Below are 21,785 nucleotides of genomic sequence, written 5' to 3'. Positions count from 1 at the left end.
GCGCTGTGGTCACAGCGGGCTCATGATACCAGGACGTGGGAAAAGCCTCACTTGGTGAGGCCATGAAGGGACTCAGATATGAAGCTTCTGTGACAGAAGGACAGGCCACCCTGCCAGTCTGTCACCGGTGTGGATGCCTGTCCCTGTCCGGAGTCCTATTGGAGATCTCACTCTATCTGTGATTGTCTGAGCTCCAGTCCCAGCCAGCTCAGGAGAGAGGTGGGATGTTCATTCCTCCCTGTTGGGGGCTCCTTCCCGTTCCCCAGGCCCTCTGAGTCTATCTGTCTACTTTTTGGAGCTGTTGACCAGCTGTTAGGGCTGTGGGACACGAGGATCTTGAGGATTTACACATTTGATGATGGCCCGTGAGAACTTCATTTCTTTTAAGAATATTTTTTCGTGTGTGTGCACACGCATGCACGCATATCTGTTCACATACATGCTACGGCCTGGGTGTGGAGTGTGGAGATCTTGCAGAAGTCAGTTCTCTTCTTCCATCATGTGGGGACCAGGTGTGGACCTCAGGCTGTCAGGCTAGGCAATGAGTGCCTTTACCCACTGAGCCATCTTGCCAGCCCTTCTTTTTTTTTCTTCCAGAAGATTTATTTATTTTGTTTTATGCGTATGGGTGTTTTGCCTGCATGTATGTCTATAGACAGCATGTGTGCAGTACTGGTGGAGGCCAGAAGAGGGCATAACAGCCTCTGAGACTACAGTTGCAGAGGTTGTTAGCTGCCATTGTGGGTGTTTGGAACTCAACTGGGTCCTCTGGGAGAGCGCCTGGTGCTTGTAACTGCTAAGCCATCTCTCTGGGCCCACTTCATACTTTTATTGTGTGTTTTTGTTTTTGTATTTTTGTTTTTAAGGCATAATCTCACTGGATAGCCCGGGCTGGCCTGGAACTCACTATTTAGACCAGGCAGGCTTTGAACTCACAGACACCCTCACCTAGGTTTTATGCCTTTTGGTACTGTAGCTGCCTATAACCCTGTGAGTGTTGAGATACAGGGCTTCTGCCCACACTCATGTGTGGCTTACTGCTAGTGACATCCGGCTGGTGGATGCCCCCAAGGGCTTCAGGACTGCACCAAGCCAAGCCTAACCTTCTCTTGCAAACAACTGCTGATTGTCCCACCCTGGAGGACTTCCAGTTAAACAATATACCTGTTGATGAATCTATGCCCATGAGTTACCATTCAGTTAGAGCCAGTCTCATGAAGAACACAGGCGGCTTTTCGTTTAGACATAATCCCAAGCTTGCTGTGAAGTTGGAAGGACTGATCCTGTGAACCTCCTATCACTTGGGGTCGTGTTTCTTCTCTGTTTTCCCTTCTCTCTTCTTTGGCCTGGTGGTAATGGTGGTGGTGGTGATGATGAAGTTTATGGTGAACTCCAGAACTTTCTGTGGGAGAGGAGGATGGGTGAAATTTCATTGTGCAGATGAGGCTGGCATGAAAATCTTGGTCCTCTTGCCTTAGCCTGACAAGTGATGAGATTACACATATGTGCCTCCATGCTTGCCCGATGTAGAACGGAGAAGAGGTGAGTCTAGTTGGAAGTATGTGGCTGGGTGTGCGGCCCTCTGAGGGAATAATGCTGAAGATAATGCTGTACTAGGAAGAGAAAACCATTATGAAATAATCAGGCTAGCCATCCATGGTGGTGCATGCCTTTATCTTAGCCCTTGACAGGCTGAGGCAGGCAGGTCTTTCTTGCCTTACAAGTCAGGCTGACCTCCAACTTTATAGCAGCTGAAGGTGACCTCGAATTTCTGATCCTCCTGGCTCCACCTCCCACATGCTGGGATTACTGGCTCATACTACCCTAATCACTTTTATGTGGTGCCAGGGAGTGAGCCTTGGGCCTCATGCACGCTAGCTAAGCCCTCTACAAAGCCCACCACCACCACCACCACCACCACCACCACCACCATCACCACCACCACCATCACCTCCACCACCACCACCACCACCACCACCTCCACCACCACCACCACCACCACCACCACCATTACCACCTCCACCACCACCACCTCCACCACCAGCCCTGTCTATTTCTGTTTCTGTTTCCAGACTGTCTGCAGACCAGCTGATCTCCACTAGAGATCAGTCCATGGGCTCACCTGGCCTCTTCTCTCTCCACAGTTTTAGCTCCTTTACTGACAGTGAGAAGCCTGGATTCACCCGACACAGTCTGTACGCTGAACGGCGTATTCCTTGAAAAACATTGCTGGTGGCTTTCAGTTAAGCTTTTGGTTGTTTTAAGCCCTCGGGTCCATAATCTTCATACCACCCAGGTATGTTTCTGGGATGCCCCACTGCCTGGCTCCGGCCTGCTCATGAGGTTACAGCTCCAGGGAAGCTCAACTCAGCTCAGCTGCTCCTGTTTTTTGTTCTGTTAAGTTCCTTCTCTCACCTGCCAATTTCTCTCTTTCTGAATATGTCCTTGGTACCAGAGCCTCTGACGAGCTTGTTGCCTGGAAGTATGTCACAACGAAGTGATTCCCTCTTTGTGTGCACCATCCCTAGCTGACACACAGGGAGCCCCACTCAGTAGAGCTGAGGAAACCCATACCTTCACAAGGCACCAAAGGTCCACCCGCCAAGCCAGCCTCCTGTTCCTTCACTCCTAGTCTCAGGACTATCTGAGGCAATAATGACACACTCACACACGTGTGTGTGTGTGTGTGTGTGTATACATATATATACAGGGATAGATACTGACACAACTTCAAACTCTGACATGGTTCCAAGCCAGAAGGACTTAAGAGGAAACTCCTGGGAATGCTCATTCCTTTTCCTTCCCCTCATCCTTTCCCTTCCCACCCAGCTGCTCTTCCCTCCCTGTCCCTTCCCCATCCCGAACAGCTACCCTCCCAGCTCCACTTCTTTTCCACCTTCTGCATACAATCAACCCATTCATTTCCCGTTTACTCCCTTATGTTTCTTTGTGCACAAATAAGCACACACGTGCACATTCTCTTCTTTAAAAATTATATTTTACTTATTTATTCTATGTTTTTGTGCCTGTCCATCAAAGTATGAGTATGGTCAAAGAACAATTTATAGGAGTCAGTTTTCTCCCTCTGGACCTGGGAATTGAACTCAGGTCATCAGGCTTGGCAGCAAGCTCCTTTGTCTACTGAGCCATTTTGCTGCCCTTTCTGTATTGCTTAGCGCCTTGCACAGTGCCCTCATTTAACAGTATACCTAATTCATTTGCACAGGAGGGGTATGTTCAAGGGATTCACTGTGTAACCTTATGCCCATAGCTAACAGTGCTGAAGTACTCCCAGTAACTGCTTAGTAGTGGAGAGTAGTTCTCCCGGATACATAATGATACATACATACAAGGTGATACATAATGATGTGCTAATGAGCTCGTCAGCCCTTCCACAGTGCACACAAATTTCAGGGTAACATCTTTTCCACAATAAATGCATTCATTTTTGCCAGTCAATGAATTACAACCCCCTCCTCATCTCAGTTACTTTTCTGATCGATGTAACGACTACGTGGAGTGCAGTCAGGATGGTGAGAGCCACGAAAGCTGCTGTTCATCTCGTAAGTCTGTTTCTCACATATTAGTGAAGGGCTCATCTGGGCCTTCCCATTGAGGAAAGGCAGGTTTTACCCAGAAAATCCATCTTTCGAGCCAGAGGCATTGACGCCCTTCATCAGCATTAAGTCTAAGGCGTCTCTAGCTCATGGGGATAGTGCCTCCCCCATCAGCCGTGCTGGGATTCCCATTGCGAATCTCTTCAGTTAAAGCCTCTCTGGAAATTCTCTCATACTAGAGAGATGATTGAAAATCCAGTGGAGTTGGCAATCAAGTGAATTCAAGGCTAGCCTGGTCTACATAGTGAGTTCCAAGACAGCCAGTGCTACACGGAGAGACCCTGTCTCGAACTCTCCCCACAAGAGAGTAATTATCACCCTCCCCGAGCCTGTACATATCCTGGAGACGGGTGCACACCCCTTTGTGAGGTGCACCTTCCCTCCTCCTTGTGTCCTACAGTGCTTGCCCATGGGAAGATATGAGCCTTTATGGCTATTTCTGACTCTTTGCCATTACTTAAATTTTAATTAGAATTTTTATTAAAATTATAATTTTAAATTTGTGTGTATGTATGTGTATGTATGTATTCATGTATATGCAGGTTTCCCAGGAGACTAGAGGCATTGGGTTCCCCAGGATCTAGAGTTACAGGTGGTTGTAAACTGCCCCATGTCAGTGCTGGGAACTGAACTTGAGTCCTCTGCAAGGGCAGGAAGTCCTCTTGCCTGCTGACCTATCTCTCAATTCCCACACTTAGTCATCATTAACAAGGCTAGTTGGAGCACCTAATGCATGCATGTTTTTGTGGCATTACAGATAATTCTTACTGTCTTGAGTGTAAATTACCAGCAGCAGGGTTGCTGTGTCAAGAAGCAGACACTTAGGCGATTTTTTTGGAAGACCCCCGCAGAATGCCGTTCTCAGGAGTGTTTGGGCTACTTTCCTCACGAAGTTTGCTGCTACTCTTTGTCATTTTTGCCAATTTGAGAGAATCTAAATACAGTTTTAATAGACATTTGTTTAACCACAGGTAAAGTTAAATATATTCTCGTGTATGTGTGTGTGTGTGTCTATGTCTGTACTGTATGTGTATGTGTATGTGGAGGCATGCATGCACATATATGCATGTATATGTGAAGGCCTGTTCTGTGTACTGGAGAATCTGTACACAGATCCGATAGCCACACTCTTGGTTTTGAATGAGTGTGTTTATTAAGCATATAGCCAACAAAAGTGAAATAAAAAATAGCAAGTAGGAGAGAGAGAGAGAGAGGAAGGAGAAGGAGGAGAAGGAGGAGGAGAAACAGACAGTAAACTATCATCCAGTCAGGAGTTTAAAACATCCAGCAGAGAAGACTGGAGTAGGCTGATTGACAGATAAACACAGGCAACATCATCTAATCAGGGGCTTACAACATCCAGCAGAGACCAACTGGGGAAGGAACAGCCATGCTGGGGTTCCCATTGAGAGTCTCTTTCCATTGATGAGCTTTGGGCTTGCAGTCCCACTTCAAGCATTTTTACACCACAGGATAAGCGTCATTGGTCTCTGCTGGAAAGGTTCTTCTTTTAGCCAATCTCAAGGGGGCAATGTGCTCTTGGGCTGTTTTGTTCTTCTTTCTCCCTGCTACAGGGTTAGGGTCCAGCCTGCCTAGGGAAAGGAATTTTAGGCAACACTTGAAATAAAAATAGTTGAGTCTGGGTAAGCAGGGATCTGCTGGTTTCCAGAGCCTGCTTTCAACAGGCTTAAACATTAAGCACATGGAAGTTTAGCAATATAATGTATACCACAAGGTCGACATCAACCTCAGGTGCCCATCCCAAGGACATCAGCCACTTTGTCTATTTTTTCAATTTAAAACAATATTTTTATGAATATGGGTATTTTGCATGCATGTATGTCTGTGCACCTCATGAAGGCCAGGAAAAGGCATTGAATCCCTTGGAGCTGGAGTTACAGCCAGTGGGAATTGCCATGTGGGTGGGTGCTGGAAATTGAACCTCGGTCCCCCGCAAGAGCAGTCAGTGCTTTTAACTGATGAGACACTTTCCCAGCCCCAGTCCACTTTATCTTTTGGAGGCAGGGTCTCTCACTAGTGTGGAACTCATCCATTTGGACCTAGGCTGTCTGGCCAGCAAGCTCCAAAGATGCATTTTTTTTGGCTCTGCCTCCCCAGCACTAGGATTATAAGCATGTACCACCATGCTTGTTTTTTAAATTTTGGATTTGGAGGATCGAACTCAGGTCTTCATGCTTGTGTGGCAAGCACTTTGCCAACTGAGACATCTCTTCAGACCACGTTTTGAGGAGGCTATTAGTGTATGTGCATGTGTGTGATTCCTTTATGAACCCAACTCCCCCTCCCCATGTATCTCTATGTGTTCTTTGTTCTAGAATATTCTCCCTCTTAGCTGCTATCTTTCAGTGGGAAAGGTAATGCTAGGAATAAAGACTGGAGACCTTGCCCTGCCTACTGTTCTGTGTTCCCAGGGTGATGGATTTGGACCTACCAAAGTCCAGAAAGTTCTGCCAGCAGGTGCCTAGGCTGCCTTGTCCCTTTGGCAGGTGTCTCTTTTCTTCATCCTCAGCATGGTTGCTGTGTCTTCTGGGAGAGGTGGTGCAGATGGGGGAGACATGCTGACTTCTGGTCCATCAGTCCCTTCAGCCTGTTCTCCATCCTCTCTGTCATTATCTTGACAACTGCTGAAAATAGCCCACCAGTTCTCTCTTGCTCCCAGCACCTGCTGTTTAAGCTGATTGTTCCCAACTTGGCTGCGCATTGGAGCTGGCCAGGGATGGTTTAAAATAGCTAGGTATGTTTCTTTTCCCCTTCAGGAGATTCTGGCTAATTAGTCTAGATAAGAGTTGGCCTGTCCAGAGTTCTGAGTGCCTCCAGGTGGCTCCCATTCTTAGCTCCACTCTGGGCTAGGGAATATATGAGTGAAAGCGGGCCAAAAAGAAGGAGAAGGCTTGAATTCTGCACCCACACCGTCTCGTACTCTGCGTGGTCAGCAGGATTTTTCCAGAACGGGTTATTTCCAGAGCTCCCTGGGGCACCTGCTAGTTGATTCAGAGGGTGGGATCTGGACCCCATACTACCCAACACCCTCTCCCAGCCCCACAGCCTGCTGGGAAGGGAGCATGACTTTCTCTTACAATGGCTCCTGCCTCTAGCCACCAAGGACCCAGAGTGAGTGACCACAGGCTGCAGCTCCACCCTGGCCTATAAATATTTAAATGACAGTTTGGCTTTCAGAGCAAGTGCGTCAGAAGCCAAGGTCAAGCTTTTTGACCCTTTGTCAATTTACACAGTGAAATATGATTCCACTGGCTCCTATTCTCAAAAATCCTTTGTGGCCACCTTTCCCATGGTCCAAAGGGTGGCTTTGCCTCTAGATGCAGAATTCAGAGCAGGCAGGCCCACCTGCAGTGACTGCAAATATATAAATGCAGGCAATAAGATTTGTTTTCTTGCCTACAGAGTCAGGCCTTGCTGGCATAGGCTTCCGCTTGCTCCTTCAGCACTGGGGTGGATGGACAGCTCCTAGCCCAGCTGGGCGCAGGCGTGAGCTATTTACTGAGAAGGTTGCCAGAGAACTCAGGGGCCCTGGCAGTTAAAAGCCCCAGCCCAAGCCTTCACTACTTCTCTCCAGGCTGCTAAGCCTGACCTCAGCAGACCCACAGGCTCCAGTCTGCCAGAGCCTCCTTCCTGTGTTTGACAAAGCTACTGCCTGGTACTCCGGGGACCTGCTGTCAGCTCCTGTGGTCCTTTCAAGGCCTCTGGAAGGTCATCTGGTGGAGCGCTGGAGAGGGTATGTGGTGGAAAGGCTGGCACCCGGGGATTCGGTTTCTAACTGTTGAACACACTCTGGTGAGCTGTGGCCTGGTGCACGCCTAGATGTTTTTCCATGTATGTTGCTGTGATAAAGACACCCTGACCAAACTAACTTCATAGAGAAAAGAGCTTGTTTCAGCTCACAATTCCAGATGCCAGTCACATCACACATGCAGTCAAGAGCAGAGAGAAGTAAATGCTTGCTCACCCGCTCGCTGGTGCTCAGCTTGGTTTCTTCAGTCATACAGTTCAGAAACTCCTGCCACAGAAGGCTTCATATCCATGAAGACAATCAAAATAATTCCCCACAGGTGTGTCTACAGGCCAACCCAATCTACATGGCCTGCCCCCTTGTTGAGTCTCAGGGCTGAGACAGGAGTTCAGCTCTGGTTCTGTGCCAAATCTCCATCGTTCTCCACTTACACAGCTTTTGTATCCCAGACACCCCAGATAGGCCCACAGGACAACCCAACTCCTCATCCAGACTCTCTTCCTGCATGATTCCAGGTTGTGTCAAGAGGACAACTAAAGCTAATGGGCCTATTAGCATAGAAATACCTAAGGCAAGACAAGCTATTACCGAAGGAAGGACTAAAGAATGGCTCGTTGGAGGGGTTGCTTCTAAGTAATACTAAGGGTTGGAAACTGCAGATTTTGAGAAACTCAGTTAGAGCAAGTAGGATGAGCACACAGATATTTATAAAGTAAGAGTTTATAATCAGCCCTCCCCTCCCCGAAAATACCATCTCAGCCGGTCAGATCATCTCTGCTGCCTTGGGTCAAATTGAATGCAGATGATGTTTACTTTGCTCAGATGGTGAATATTCAACTTTTAAATCATTTCCGGTGGTTTGGATGAGAAATAACCCTTATAGGTCCATGTGTTTGGATGCTTGGCTCCCAGCTGTTTGGAGGTGTGCTGTTTGGAGGAGGTTATGGAACTTTTAGGAGGCAGTGCCTTGCTGGAGGAAAGTTTGTCACTGGTAGCAGACTTTGAGGGTTTATAGTCTCCATCCAATTATTGAGTGTATGAATTCCTTCCCTCCTTTCCTCCCTCTGTCCTTTCTTCTTGCCCTCCCTCCCTTCCTCTCTTTCCCTCTTAGTATCTCTCTCCCCCTCTCTCCTCCCTCTCTCTCTTCTGTCCTTTCTCCTCCATGGTTCTTTTTCTCCTTCCCCTTTCTCCCTCTGTCCCCTTTCTTTGTTCCCTCCCTCTCTACCCCCTTTCTCCTCTCTCATCTTCCTCCCTTCTCCTCTTCCTCTCTACCCCTTCTCTTCTCCCATGTCATCTTCCTCCCTCCTCTCCTCTCCTCTCCTCTCCTCTCTTCCTTTACTTCCTGCTGCTTTATCTATATGGCTGAGATGTGATCTTTCAACTTGGGGGCTCCTGTTATCATACCTTCTCCGTCATTATGGATTCTAGTCTTCTAGAACTGGAAACCAAAACGAACTCTCCCTTAAGTTTCTTTTGGCTGGTTGTGGCATTTTTATCACAGCAGCAGAAAAGTAACTAATACACTTTTCTTTGTTTGTGCAATCGTGTGTGTGTGTGTGTGCGCGCGCGCATGCAGGTGCCACAGTGCCCACGTCGGGGTCAGAGGACAACGTGTGAGATTTGCTTTTCCCTTTCTACTATGTTGGTTCTGGGGACTGAACTTCAGTCGTCTGGTTTGGTGTCAAGTGCTTCCACCCACTGAGCCAGCTTGTCAGCCCCAGATGGTGAATACTCAACCCTACCATTCATTCCTAAGCACTGTCAGTGCGGTGGTTGGACTGGCTGCTCCCTGCCCAGTCTTAGCTGCACTTGAAGCTTTCTGTCTCCCAGTCTGGGCCTGCAGGTGTCTGTAGTGGGTCTTGAATGATTCCCTCTTCTTTGCTTTCTGGCTATGATGGGTTAATGCAGTCTCTCCAGAGCAGAAGCTCTTTCCTCAGCACCTTTGAACATGGCCTTGTTTGGAAACAGGATCAGTTTTCACAGGTGCAAAGTTAGTTAAGGTTATTCGGTGGTCCCAACCCAGTGTGGCATGTGTCCTTACAGAGTGGGATTTGTCACAGGGACATACATACGGTAGTACAAAGACGGTAGGCAGCTGTACTCAAGTGGAGGAGTGCAATGTCTGATAGAGGCCTGGGACAGGCTTAAAGCAGCTTCTCCCATTTGGCCCTCTACAGAATCCAGACACCGTCAGCTTGAGCTTGAGTCTCCTGCTTTTGAAACCAAGAGACAGAATGAACATCTTTGTCACTGAGCTCCCAGCCTGTAGCACTCTGCTATGCAGCCCCAGGGCACAAGTTCCTGGCTCTGTCAGGAGAGCAGACATAAGGGGGACAGTGCTTGCCTCACACTGTCAAGACTGGCCCTGTCAGGGATAAGAAGAATTTTAACTTTTGCCATCCATGGTTTCCTGTGGCTCCTACTTGCTTCTAGTAAAAGAGGACACATCTCCTCATATGAACCCTCATGATTCTTGCAGGATCTGTTCTTGCTTGCCAAAGTGATGTGATCCCACTTAGAGGGACATCGTGATGTGTGTATGTATATGTATGTATATGTGTGATTATGGGTAAGTATATGTGTGTGTATGTGTATGTCTGTAGTTGTGTGTGTGAATTATGTGTACGTATGTGTGTGTATGTGCATGTGCATGTATGTATGTGTATGTGTGAGAATGAGTGTGTGTATGTACATATGTGTGTAAATATTTGTGATTATGTGTACATATATGTTTGTATGTGTATATATGTATATGTGTGTTTGTGTGTGTGTGTCTAATGGTAGGTTTGTCTTGTAGGCCAGTTTCCCAACTTCAATACATACTGCTGGTTAAGACTGGGACACAACCACACTCAAGAAAACAGAGAGTTTTAGAATCTTTTCTTTTAAAAAGAATATTTAAAAACAGCCTAAATATTCAACACTGAAAATTAGATGAAAAAAATAAGGTAGAAGCAGAACAAAAGAGCAAACAAAGGGAAAAATCAGAAAATAATGAATTAGGAACAAGCAGTAGAAGCAGAAATTGTATTTTCTAAATGTTGAAAAGACTTACTTTTAATTTTTATTCATGTGGTTGTGCACAAGTTCAGTGCCGGAAGAAGCCAGAAAGGGGGAGTCAGATCTCCCAGAGGGTTCACAGCCACAGAGGGTTGTCCTCTGTAAGAGCCATCCCTACATGTTCCTGAACCATCTCTCCAGCACGCAGGGGGAAGGTTTTCCAGCCCGAGGTACACTGTTTTCATTACAGTGTTCAGTGTCCCCACCACAGTAGCTTATTCTCCCAGGGAAGGAAGGGCAAGGCTGCATTTCTATACTTCCTGAAAAGCACCATGAGCTTGTACGTCCAGATTCCCAGTTCAACTAATCCACTCAAGCCGTTAGGAGTCCTTTACCAGAGACAGTGACAGGAGACAGGGCTCTAGAAGGGCTAATGGGAAAAGATCAGCTCAGAGGTCATTGATGTCTAGATCCTGTCCAAGTGAAGCTGCCGAGTGGCGTGGGTCACCTCTCTGCCTTTATACCAGTCTGGAGACTTCATCTGCGCTGGGATGGGCCAGTACTGTGGACAGCTCCAGGGCCTGAATGTGATCCTTGGCTGTGTATGTACTTGCTTTTCCACGTCCCACGTGCATTATTTGCTTGTGTCACTGCTGTGACAAAATGCCCGATGCAAAGGCAATTTAAGGAGGAAAGGGGTGGAATGCTGACTCCAGCTTTGAGGGTGCAGTCCACAGTGGCGGGGAAGGCCTGAGGCAGCAGCTCAGGATGCTTCCACAGTTGGGAAGCAGAGATGAAGGACGGTGCTCAGCTCGCTTTCTCCATCTTACGCGCTTCGGGATCCCAGCCCATTGAATGGTGATGCTCGAACGCAGTTGTGTGTGGGTCTTCCTGCTTCAACTAACACAATCTAGAGGCTCCCTCACAGACAAGCCCAGAGGTTCTGCTCCTAGGTGATTCTAGATCTTCTCAAGCCAGCACTGTTATACCACGTGACTGCAGCTAAGCAGCTTCCCTTGGTCAGGCGGAGACTATCGCCACCAGGTGGTAAGGATGCAATGACCTCAGACCCAGGGTGCTCAGAACTCTGCCAGGCCCGTGGAAGAACTCACACTCACCCTCACTACCATTATTATGCCTCCTCTCTTGTTATGGTCTTCACATTTCACCCTAGCAGCTACTTTTTTTTTTAGCTTTATCTTTCTGAGCACCTGAAAGTTGCCCTAATAACCATGCGGCTCGCAGTTCTTTTGAACCTCCTGTGGCTCTCCCTGTATGTATGTATGTGTGTGTGTGTGTGTGTGTGTGTGTGTGTGTGTGTGTGCGCGCGCCTGTCTGTATGTGTGTCTGTCCCAGAAATACCATATACAAGTGTGTTTCCATGTAGAGCAGTGGATCTCAACCTGTGGGTCGTGACTCCCAACGACCATCAGAAAACAGATATTTACTTTATGACTCATAACAGTAGCAAAATTGCAGTTATGAAGTAGCAATGAAAGTAATTTTATGGCTGAGGGAGTCACCACAACGTGAGGATCTGTGTTAAAGGATCACAGTGTTAGGAAGGTTGAGGACCACTGCTGTAGAGCAAAATGGGAATAAACTGAACTTTTTGGAACACAGCATATCAACAGTCCCTCTGGAGAGCCTCAGTGAAGAGCCTTAAGGAGGCAGGAGGTTCCCAGGAAGCAATGGGGGTCGGGTGGAGTGGGGATGCGGTAATTCACCCTGCCCTAGACTCTGGCTCTTTTCCCCTTATAGAAATAAACAGGTCCCAGGCTCCCTCTGTCTCTGCTTAGCATCCTTGCCATGACATTTACAAAGCAGCTATTTTAAAGAATGAAAATGCCTGCTGTATGAATTTTTGTTCATGAAAATGCTGCTTGAGATCTCTTTGGCATTTTCCTCTGAGGTCGGCCACCCAAATGTTTTGACCGGCAATTTTATGGTACTGCGTGCTTTAAAGTATAGAAGTCATGCTTGTTTGGAGGGAGAATCTCTCCCTGCCACTTCCATTGGTCCCCAGAAAACAATGATTATTTAAAAATACCCCTTGAGGGGTTGGGGACGCAGCTCAGTTGGCAGAATGCTAGATCCATGGCACCAAACAAACCAGGCATGGGTGGCACAGGCCTTTTGCAGAAAACAGTGAAATGGCAGAGGGTCTTTCTATCCCTGAGCAGACAGGCGCTTTGCTGGCAGGGTTTGAAGAGAGCAGCATTGGTGACTGAAGGGCTTTCTGTGTGCTTCCCATTGGGTGTCTAATGCTGAGACAGGAGGGTGCTCTTTGGAGAAACAAACTTGTGTTCTTGCAGGGGATGGGAGACTCTAGCTCCCCCTACCATGGCTTGTAAGGCATGGGAAAACCTCTTTGTTGAACCCACAGAGACAGACAATGATGTGCTGTGAGCTGATTGTTTTGAAGGCCATGCTGCCTGGCGCAGGGCTGCCTCAAGTAGGAGCAGCACAGATGTGCTGTTAAAAGCAGTTCTATTTAAGGCTGCAGAGCGGAGGAGCGGATGACACAAAAGCCGAAGATGCTCGAATGTGCCCTGAAGGATTTTTAAGAATGGCGTTGGCAGCTGGCTGTTGGGGGAGGGGATAAACTGGGTCCCCAGAAAGCATCTGCCCCTGAGGGGCAGAAATTGCCCTTTGAATACCTTGCCAGCTGCCTGCTGGACCCTTTGGTTCTGGTGCTGGCAGAGTAGACGGTCAGCTCTTTCTTGACACAGTAGCCTGGGGATCTTTATCACTGAGCCATGAAATCAGTACAGGATTTGTCCCTTGGTGCTGGCATGTCTCTGTGTTTGATATCTGGGCTCCCATGATGTGCTGTATGCAAACACTGTCTTCTCTGATGTCTGCAGTACTTGCCCTATTTAAATTCTAGCTGTTTGCTCTCTGGAGCCCATCGGTGGAGGATGTGGTGGTTTCTATATCACCTGGCCCTTCGTTATGAGAGCCATGGGTGGGTGCATTTTAAGTGCACAGAGCCTAAAGGATATTGCGTTAAGCAAAATAAGCCAGACACAGAAAGACAAGGACTGTACATTCTCCCATACAAGAAATTTGAAAACTTAAGATCCAAGCCTGGCAGAGCATGCCTTTAACCCCAGCACTTCAGAGGCAGAGGCAAGTAGAAGCCTCTTTTAGAGACTAGACTGAGAAAATCAGGCATGGTGGCTAATGGGATGAGAGATACTTGTCAGTGTCTCCTCCGGGGCACAAGTTTCTGTCTCTGCATTGAAATCCACCCATTCTACTGGCCTGCAATAGTGGTAGGGGAGTTGTTTGATTCTCAAAGGAGGACCATGTTCCCAGAAAGTCTTAGGCCTGGGTGGGTTATATGACTGGCTCTAACCAATGAGAATGGGTTTATTGCATGCATATGTGTGTGTATATAATGTGCATGTGTGTGGTTCTGCATCTGATTGTAGCCAGGTGAGAGCACCCTCAACACTCATATTCCAGGGAGGCCTAAAGCTGTGTTGCAGAGGACCTGAAATGCCAGCATCTTACTTGGGGCAGAGGTGGGTTAACACTATCACCTTAGCATAGCTCTGCTCCCTTCAGCCACTCCCTTCTCCGGAAGTCTCTTCTCTGCAACTCCACACACTCCAGCTGAATCAGCTAGCTGCTGCAAAAGGCCTGCAAGAGACCAGGGTTCTGTTCCTGGGGCTTTTAACTTAGAGGTTCACCGAGAATCATGATATCCACACGTCGTCACAGAACCAGTGATAAATACAGCCTCTGGGATCCCATAATATTTAATTCATGATGCTTGGGACCAGTAATCACTGTGTGTTCCATCATGTGTATAAGTGTGTGTCTGTGTACATGTGTGTGCTGGTATGCCTGTGCCTGTGTGGATACGGACGCCAGAGGTTAAGGTGTCTTGATCAACTATTCTTTATTTCGAGACAGCGTCCCTCACTGATTCTAAAGCTTGCCCACAAGAATAGACTAGTTACCACCAAGTTTCAGGGATCTTCTTGTTTCTGTGCCTGGTTGGTATTGGAGTTACATAAGTAGGCTGCTTTGTCTGGCTTTAAAATGTTTTAAAAAATAGGTATTTTTATTTTATATGTATTTGTGTGTATGTGATGGGTGTGTGTGCAATCCCTGGAAAGGCCAGAAGAGGGCATCAGATCCCTCTGGGACTGTAGTCATAGGGGATTATAAGCAGCTATGTGGGTGCTGAGAACTGAACTCTGATTTTCTGTAAGAGCATCAAGTACTCTGAACCACTGCGCCAGCTCCCATTCCTCTGGCATCTGGAGTTTTAATGTGGCTTCTGGAGAATCTAAACGCTGGTCCCATGTTTGCATGGCAAGTCCTTTACTGACTGAACCACCTTCTCAACCCTACTTTAAAAATATGCTAATGTCAATAGTTTTTACTTGATTAGGGCTTCTTTGAGAGAATAAGAGTTTAGGAAACAGTTGAGTCACCCCTATACCTATCCAGCCAAAATGACAAGCTACTGCTGGTGTTTGTAGCTGGGGTCTTACTTTCCTGGGCTGTGTAGAGGATGTGGCTGAGTGTATTTTGGGATATGTTAGAATAGCTTTATTTAAATACTCATGATTATTAATATTCTGTGTTTAAATGATACATTCTGTGCATAGTTTGAAAGGGTGATTTAATTATGTCTACTGTTTTCATTCAGACAAATTAATGCAAATGAAAATTTGATGTCAAGGAATGTTTCAAAGGCATTTGGTGAGCAGCCAAAGGCCTCTCACCGGCATGCCTTCCTTCCTGTCACCGGCCCACAAGGCTCTTCCCCTGACAGCCCTGGGAACATTTTTCCATCTGTAATTTATTATAGAATATTCAGATACAAAGAAATATAGACACTGGGGTAGAGAGATAGCTCAATGGTTAAGAACACCTGCTGCTCTTGCAGAGGATCCAGGTTTGGTTCTCAACACCCACGTGGCAGTTTATAATCTATAACTCCGGTTCCAGGGGATCTGGTGCCCTCTTCTGTCCTTTTAAGGCACCAGGCATTCATGTAGTGTGCTTATATACATGAAGGCAAAATACCCATATGCTTATAAATAGAAATAAATAGCAACTAGGGCCATGTTTGCTCCATGACAATCACGGTTTATGTTTTGGGCTACCCTGTAGCTTTCCTATACAATGATATGTGAGTGTGTGTATACATACATGCTTATGTGTACACGTCCTGTGTGTTCCAAGGGATCCTATCGGCTCAGATTGTGGGGGACTAGGCTGGGGACTCACCCAATGCTGCTCCTCAAGGTATCCATCACCCTGCCTTAGGGTGCCCATCACCCCTATCTCAGGGTGCCCATTATCCCTATCCCTGCTGACTGTAGAGTGTATGCTCAGAGTCTGGCCAGGCAAGCATGGAAGGGCTTGCTCTCTTAATTCTAGTCAGAAGGAAACAACTATGCCCAATCCTAAAATCCACACTGGCCCTGCTTGGAGCCTGGGAGGGCTCCTGTATGGTGAATACAATCTCCAGCCCAGCCAGTACTGACATCAGCAATGTGAGGCTCAGGGTGCAGAAAGGCTGGATACCCAGCATACAGGATAGAGGCCTTTCAGGCCCAATGACTTAGGCTGGGCTTTCCAGGGTTGGCCTAGGGTTTCCTCATGTCACTCTCCAGAGTGACCATGACAGGATCTTGGTCTTGGACACAACACAATGCCCCTCCCCATCTGTACATCATCCTCTAATTCTAAGTTGACACCCAGGCATGGTAACTCAAGCAAATTAATTTCAACTTGCTCTTCAGACCCCTCGAGATACTGAGCGTTTTAACCTCCTCGATCCATGAGGGCTTGCTGTAATATTAGTTTTCTTAAGTGGCTAATAAATCAGGGTTATGCAGAGTCAGGGTCTATGTGCAGTTATATTTCAAGGCAGCATACAACCTGTGTTGCGCACACACACACACACACACACATCTGCTTTAATAAATTAAAGAACAGCTGGGCTGTAAGTCATTACAATCACAGTTTAGCTTCAGACTTTTGTGCAGTTTTGAGGAATTGGCCTCCTTCTGGATTTTCTTCCCTTATCCTGCAGGGTGGACTATAGATTCCACCAAACTAGGGCCAGGCATTTCTGCCCTTGGAGGAGGAGGGGTGCTAATGTCTGCTTGAGTTGCCTGTGTGTGGTTTTAGGAAGGTGACTCTCTGGGCTCGTGCCTCAATGCCTCCGAGCCTGCTCTCTCTCTCCCCCCTAGTCCTGGAATCTTCTATAACAGTGCAGAGACCCTCAGACCTCAAGGGAGAATGCAGACAGGTATAGAGGTCAAAGGGGCTCTAATGGATCAGGCAGTGGTTAGACATAGGCTCTCAGCATCTGCTTCTGCAGTACGTGACCCTTCACCCCTGTTTGTTTGCCAGGCTTATCTTACCAGCTTAATGGCTGTCAAGAGTGTTGCTCTTAACTGTTGGGTCTTAGGAGGTGTCAGCTCAAGGTCCCATGACAGACACAGTCTTCCCCGAGTAGACACTGCTGTATGACCCTACTTGAAGTTTCCTACTTCTGTGACTCCAAACCAGCACCACAGCAGCCTGTTCTTGTGCTCAAAGTCCCACTGGCTCTAAGGTTAAGGTGGGGACTTCTACCATAGGTGACAGAGACCAGAACCCAGGTCGGCGCTTGGCAGCAGGGCTCAGTGCCAGGCTTATTGCCAAAGCATGCTGTGGGTGGCATCTGGCTTGCTATCTGTGCACACTTGCATACATCACATATATAGTTCACACATCTCACTACACACACACCACACATACATGCACACACACATTACACACTTGCATATATAACATATCACACACACACACACACACACACACATCACACGCATACATGCTGTTTCACCTGGAAACAGCCAGCTGACACCAATCACCCCTTTCTCCGTGGCTTATCCTAGCTACCTACATCCTTACGGGCAAGAAGAAAGCCCCATGGCTAGATAGGTATAGACTGGCCAAGTTAAAATCTCAGGACCTTTCCTTCTGAGCTGTACCTCAGTTTCTCCACCTATAACACACAGAGACAGTCTCAGCGCCCACCTCAGGCGTCTCTGAGGGTTCCATGAGACACTCTAGTTAAGGTGCCTGGAGCACAGGGCTTAGTGTTCGATGAGTTCTCACAGTGCCGGCCGCCATTCCTGTCCCAGGAGTGTTAACAATCGGCATTGAAAAATGAAGATCAAAGTTCCCAAATTATTTCATTTTAGGAAAATAAACACCACACGCTAAATTTCAGTTTGGAGAGAAGCAGTTGGGCTTGGCCTGTAACAGAGCCATGTGATTGTCAGGGGCTTTTAGTAGCAGTGAAATTAAGGTTGATGTAAGATGATTAACCTGATGGGTTGGCTCCTGGGTAGGGAGGCATTTAATTAAACTCCAGGCATTGCTTCTGGGGAGCTGCACTTGAGCAGGCGTCATCCCAGGCGCCCAGCTCTCTGCTCTGCAAGCTCTCTTCTTGAGTGACAGTGGCAGTTCCAGTGGTGGGCCCTCCCACCGTCTTCTTTGGCGTCTTAAGTACCACAACAGACAGCCCCAGACAGGTCCCAGTACTGGGCACTGCCTGGATCCTGCAGGTGACCATTGCCAGGGATTGGATATGGAGGTGATGCATGCCATTCAGAGCCTATCTCTGTGCACAGTCTGAGGTGGAAGCTGCAGCAGAGGCAGAGGACTCCTGACATACAGGGAGCTTGTAAGTGTCTTTTAAAAAATTAGTTATTGTGGTATGTGTGTGTGTGCACGTGCCATGATGTGTGTATGGAGGCCAGAGGACAATTTTTTTTTTTTTTTTTTTTTTTTTTTGTGGAGTTGGTTCTTTCCTTCCACTTTTATGTGGGTTCTGGGGATTTGAACTCAGGTCATTAGGGTTGTGTGACAAGTGCTTTGCCCACTGGGCCATCTCGCTAGCCCACAAGTGTCTTTAGATCTCTGGAATTATTTTATTGATGCCTCTCCAGGGCTCAGAACAGGCTGACTCCTTTTCCTGGGGGAAGGTTTTATCTTGCTTTCAATTTTCACTCGCTAATGCTCTGTCATTCACGGCCAAGTGGAAACACAAGACATAAAGTCTTTAATTCAACAATGGTTTCAGGCACTTGAGGAGCCGGCTGCCTCTTGGGGATGAAGACAGCTTTGAACACAGCGTCCCAGCTCTCGCTGTGTGATGTGTGACATGGACGAAAGTGAATGAACCTCACATACGTGGGGTGGAGGGAGGCGGGAAGAGCCCCTTCCCTGAATGGTGTAGCTACTTGTTAAATGCAGAACAATAGTAGATAATGGCTGGTGGCAGTCATAATTTTAGTCATTTAAAAATTAGGCTTAGCTGGGTTGGAGTGGCAGTTGCCTTTAATCCCAGCATTTTGGAGGCAGAGGCTGAGTTCGAGGCCAGCCTGGTCTACAGAATGAGTGCTAGGACAGCCAGGGCTACACAGAGAAACCATGTCTCAAAAATTAAAACAAACAAATAAAGCAAAACCCAAAACCCAACCAACCAAACCAAACCAAAACAACAACAAACAAGCAAACACAAAAGACTTAATAAAACAGAGTTTTAGGTGTAAAGATAAATTGATACAGAATTTGGAGTCCCATTTCCCCACCTTTTGTTTTCCTTACCATCTTCTGAGTGAGGTACATTTTGATGTAAGTGAAACCTGATGTTGGGATTTGTATGTCCACATATCCATAGGTTCCCAGAATTGTACGCCCTGTGGGTAGGGGGACCCACAAGGGAAGGGAGAGACAGAGTAGAGAAGGCAGTGTCTTCTGGGCCCTGTTTATTGTGGAAACACGAGATTCCATGGTAGCTCTGTCTGTGTGACTCACCGTGACAGATACGCCCCGTGCTAGCAGCCCCCATTTACAGATTGAATTTCCTCTCTATTGACTGACATAAAGCCGCTCCGGAGCCTGGGGCTGTCCATGAATAAGTAAACAGTCTTCCGGCCTCGTGCAGAGCAGAGCTTAGCAGCCAGGGTTGGAGCTGAAGGCAGCTGGTGAGCCCTGGGGTGCTGGAGGGGAGGCCTGGCCAGACTTCGGGAGCCAACGATCCCATATTCTGTAAGTATCTGCTACATAGGATGGGGAGAGCCAGGTGAGTGCCTGAGCTTCTGCTTAGCTGGACAGACAGAAAGCCCAGCCTCCCTGCAGGCTGTGGCTGGCAGCAAGAAGTATTGCTGGACCCGGTGGGGGGACTTTCCCGCCTACATGTATAACTCACACCTCCAGATCCTCCGGGCTCTAATAATGCTTTAAATTTTGGTTGTGATCTGTGGACTTAGCTCTAGACCTGTCTCCAGGCCAATGTCAGCCAGGAGAGAACTTTGGCCTAGAGGGGTCAATTCATGGAATAGATTTGCAAGGAAGGTGTTCACCCTCCTTTGTCACCAAGGACAACGCGGGCCTCACAAGTAGACCCTGTGGCAGGCTGCATGCTGCCACCCCTCAGAAACTGAGCTTTCTGAGACTGGCTTTGCCCTTGCTCACTTAAACATCACACCCTGCCTATTCACCCTTAAGATGTCTTGGGCAGAAAGTCTTTCCTCTGCTGCCTTTCCCATTTGGGGGACAATGATTTTCAAGTTTTAAGGCTGGCTGATGAGCCCAGGCTTAAGCCTATGGAAGAGTTTTGAGGGAGAATAGAATTGGCAAATGGTCAGGAGGATCACAGCATTTTCCGTTGTCCAGTGTTAGTGCATTAGCTCATGCCCTCTGAAGAGCAGAGGGTAGTTTATTTTGTCAGTGTGGAGCGAACCCAAAGAAAGAGACTTACCCTTGTGGTAGGAGGAACCCTCAGCTCCTCTCTGGTCCTGTTTATTCAGGGCAGAGCAGGTGGCCTGTGTTTGTGTATGTGGCTCAGCACTTGATGGCCACAGTAAAAAGGTGCATCAATTAATCATGGCTTCTGCTCCCATCTCCTTACGCAGCTCAGTTAATTAAAGCTCGGCATGAAAGTGATAGCCTAGCTCTGCGCTCAGTGCTGCCATGCACATCCTCTCAAAGCTGTTATCCGGCCGGACCACTTTTGAATTAATAAGCCTAGTTCCCAGGAAGCCTTGGAGAGCCGTTTCCCACGCTTCGCAGCCAGGAGCAGACTATCCAGCCGGCTGGGTGGGACATTAGCCCTTGCACAGGAACCAAAAGGATAACAGTGAAGCCAGTTTACTGATTCTATGCAGAGACCCCAAGTTCATGAAATGTACCATGGAACTAGGAATCAATGTTCTAACAACACTTAGGTTTAGGGGCTGAGAAGATGGTTCCCGTGGATAAAGAGTTTGCCAAATAAACGTTAGGGCCAGAGTTTGGATCCCCAGAAGTCATGTTAATGTTGGGTGTGCATGGTTGCCCACCTGTAATTCCATCCTTAGAAGGTTGAGACAGGCCATCTCCAGAGCAAATGGGCTAGCAAGGCTATCAGTATCCGTGAGCTCTGGGTTTGATTGACAGACCCTGCCTCAGTGAGTAAGGTGGAAGAGCAATAGAGGGCGATTCCTGACATTGACCTTGGGCTTCCACATGCATGTGTACACACATACCCATGTATGTACACCCCCACACATGTAAAAGCATGCCTACATACGTAGGAACATCACACACCTGAAAATGGAGAGAGAGAGAGAGAGAGAGAGAGAGAGAGAGAGATCATGCATTTGGAGAAAGGGGGGAAGTTCCTGGAACTTGCAGGCTAGAATGATTGTTGTCATCCTGATTCTCAGTGGCTTTCTTGAGAAAACATGTCTCCAAGTACTGTGTGTGTCAGAGGAGGGACTGGGATGCACGGCATCCTTAGGTGACATCTGACACGTCCCTGACAGTCCGAGGGTCACACTGGAGGGCTGCACTTGGATGCACGTTTTGGGTGTGCATGTGGTGTGTGTGCATGTGTGGTGTGCGTGCACCTGATCTGTGGCCTTGGTCATTTTCCTTGGTTATGCTCCACTTTACATTTTGAGGAAGGTGTGAGACCAAAAGAGGAACAATAGCCCTTGCAGGTTAAAGGGAGACCGAAACAGGAACTATATGCCTTGCAGATTAAGTGACCTTGAACCCAGAGCTAGCCAGCTTGCTCTAGGGATTCCTAGATCCAGGCGCTGCAATTACAGGCGGGGCTGTAGGCATTTACGTGGGTTTTAGGGATCTCAGCTCTGCTCCCCACATTTTCTGTGAGCCGTCTCCCTAGCCTTGCACTTAAAACAGTGTGTTATTATTATTGACTGCACGTGTGTTTGTGGAGACCTGAGGGCAAGCCTCAGAATCCATAAGCCTTGCTGCTTGTCTCTGTCTCTCCAGTATAGGCATTGCAAGTATGCACTACTGTCTGTCTGTGTATCTATCTATCTATCTATCTATCTATCTATCTATCTATCTATCTATCT

General features: G+C 47.6%; 1 protein-coding gene across 10 annotated transcripts in view; it reads left to right on the top strand.

Moving 5' to 3' along the window:
* The window catches only part of Rimbp2 (RIMS binding protein 2), a 175,658-nt gene that overhangs the window by 21,972 nt on the left and 131,901 nt on the right, over window positions 1-21,785 (top strand). Inside the window, exon 1 of one of the 10 annotated variants that reach the window (XM_055605907.1) lies at window positions 17,867-18,097. The exons of 8 other annotated variants lie outside the window; for them this stretch is intronic. The gene's annotated coding sequence lies outside the window, so the exon portion shown is untranslated. Of the gene's footprint in view, window positions 1-17,866; window positions 18,098-19,314; window positions 19,468-21,785 lie in introns of those variants that run through there. One more of the 10 variants, XM_055605906.1, reaches the window with a different exon arrangement.

This window comes from Psammomys obesus, unplaced genomic scaffold, assembly GCF_907164565.1.
Source record: "Psammomys obesus unplaced genomic scaffold, mPsaObe1.curated_primary_1811, whole genome shotgun sequence".
Lineage (NCBI taxonomy): Eukaryota > Metazoa > Chordata > Mammalia > Rodentia > Muridae > Psammomys > Psammomys obesus.
The sequence above is the reverse complement of the archived record's forward strand: the minus strand, read 5'-3'. Positions and strand labels throughout refer to the sequence as shown.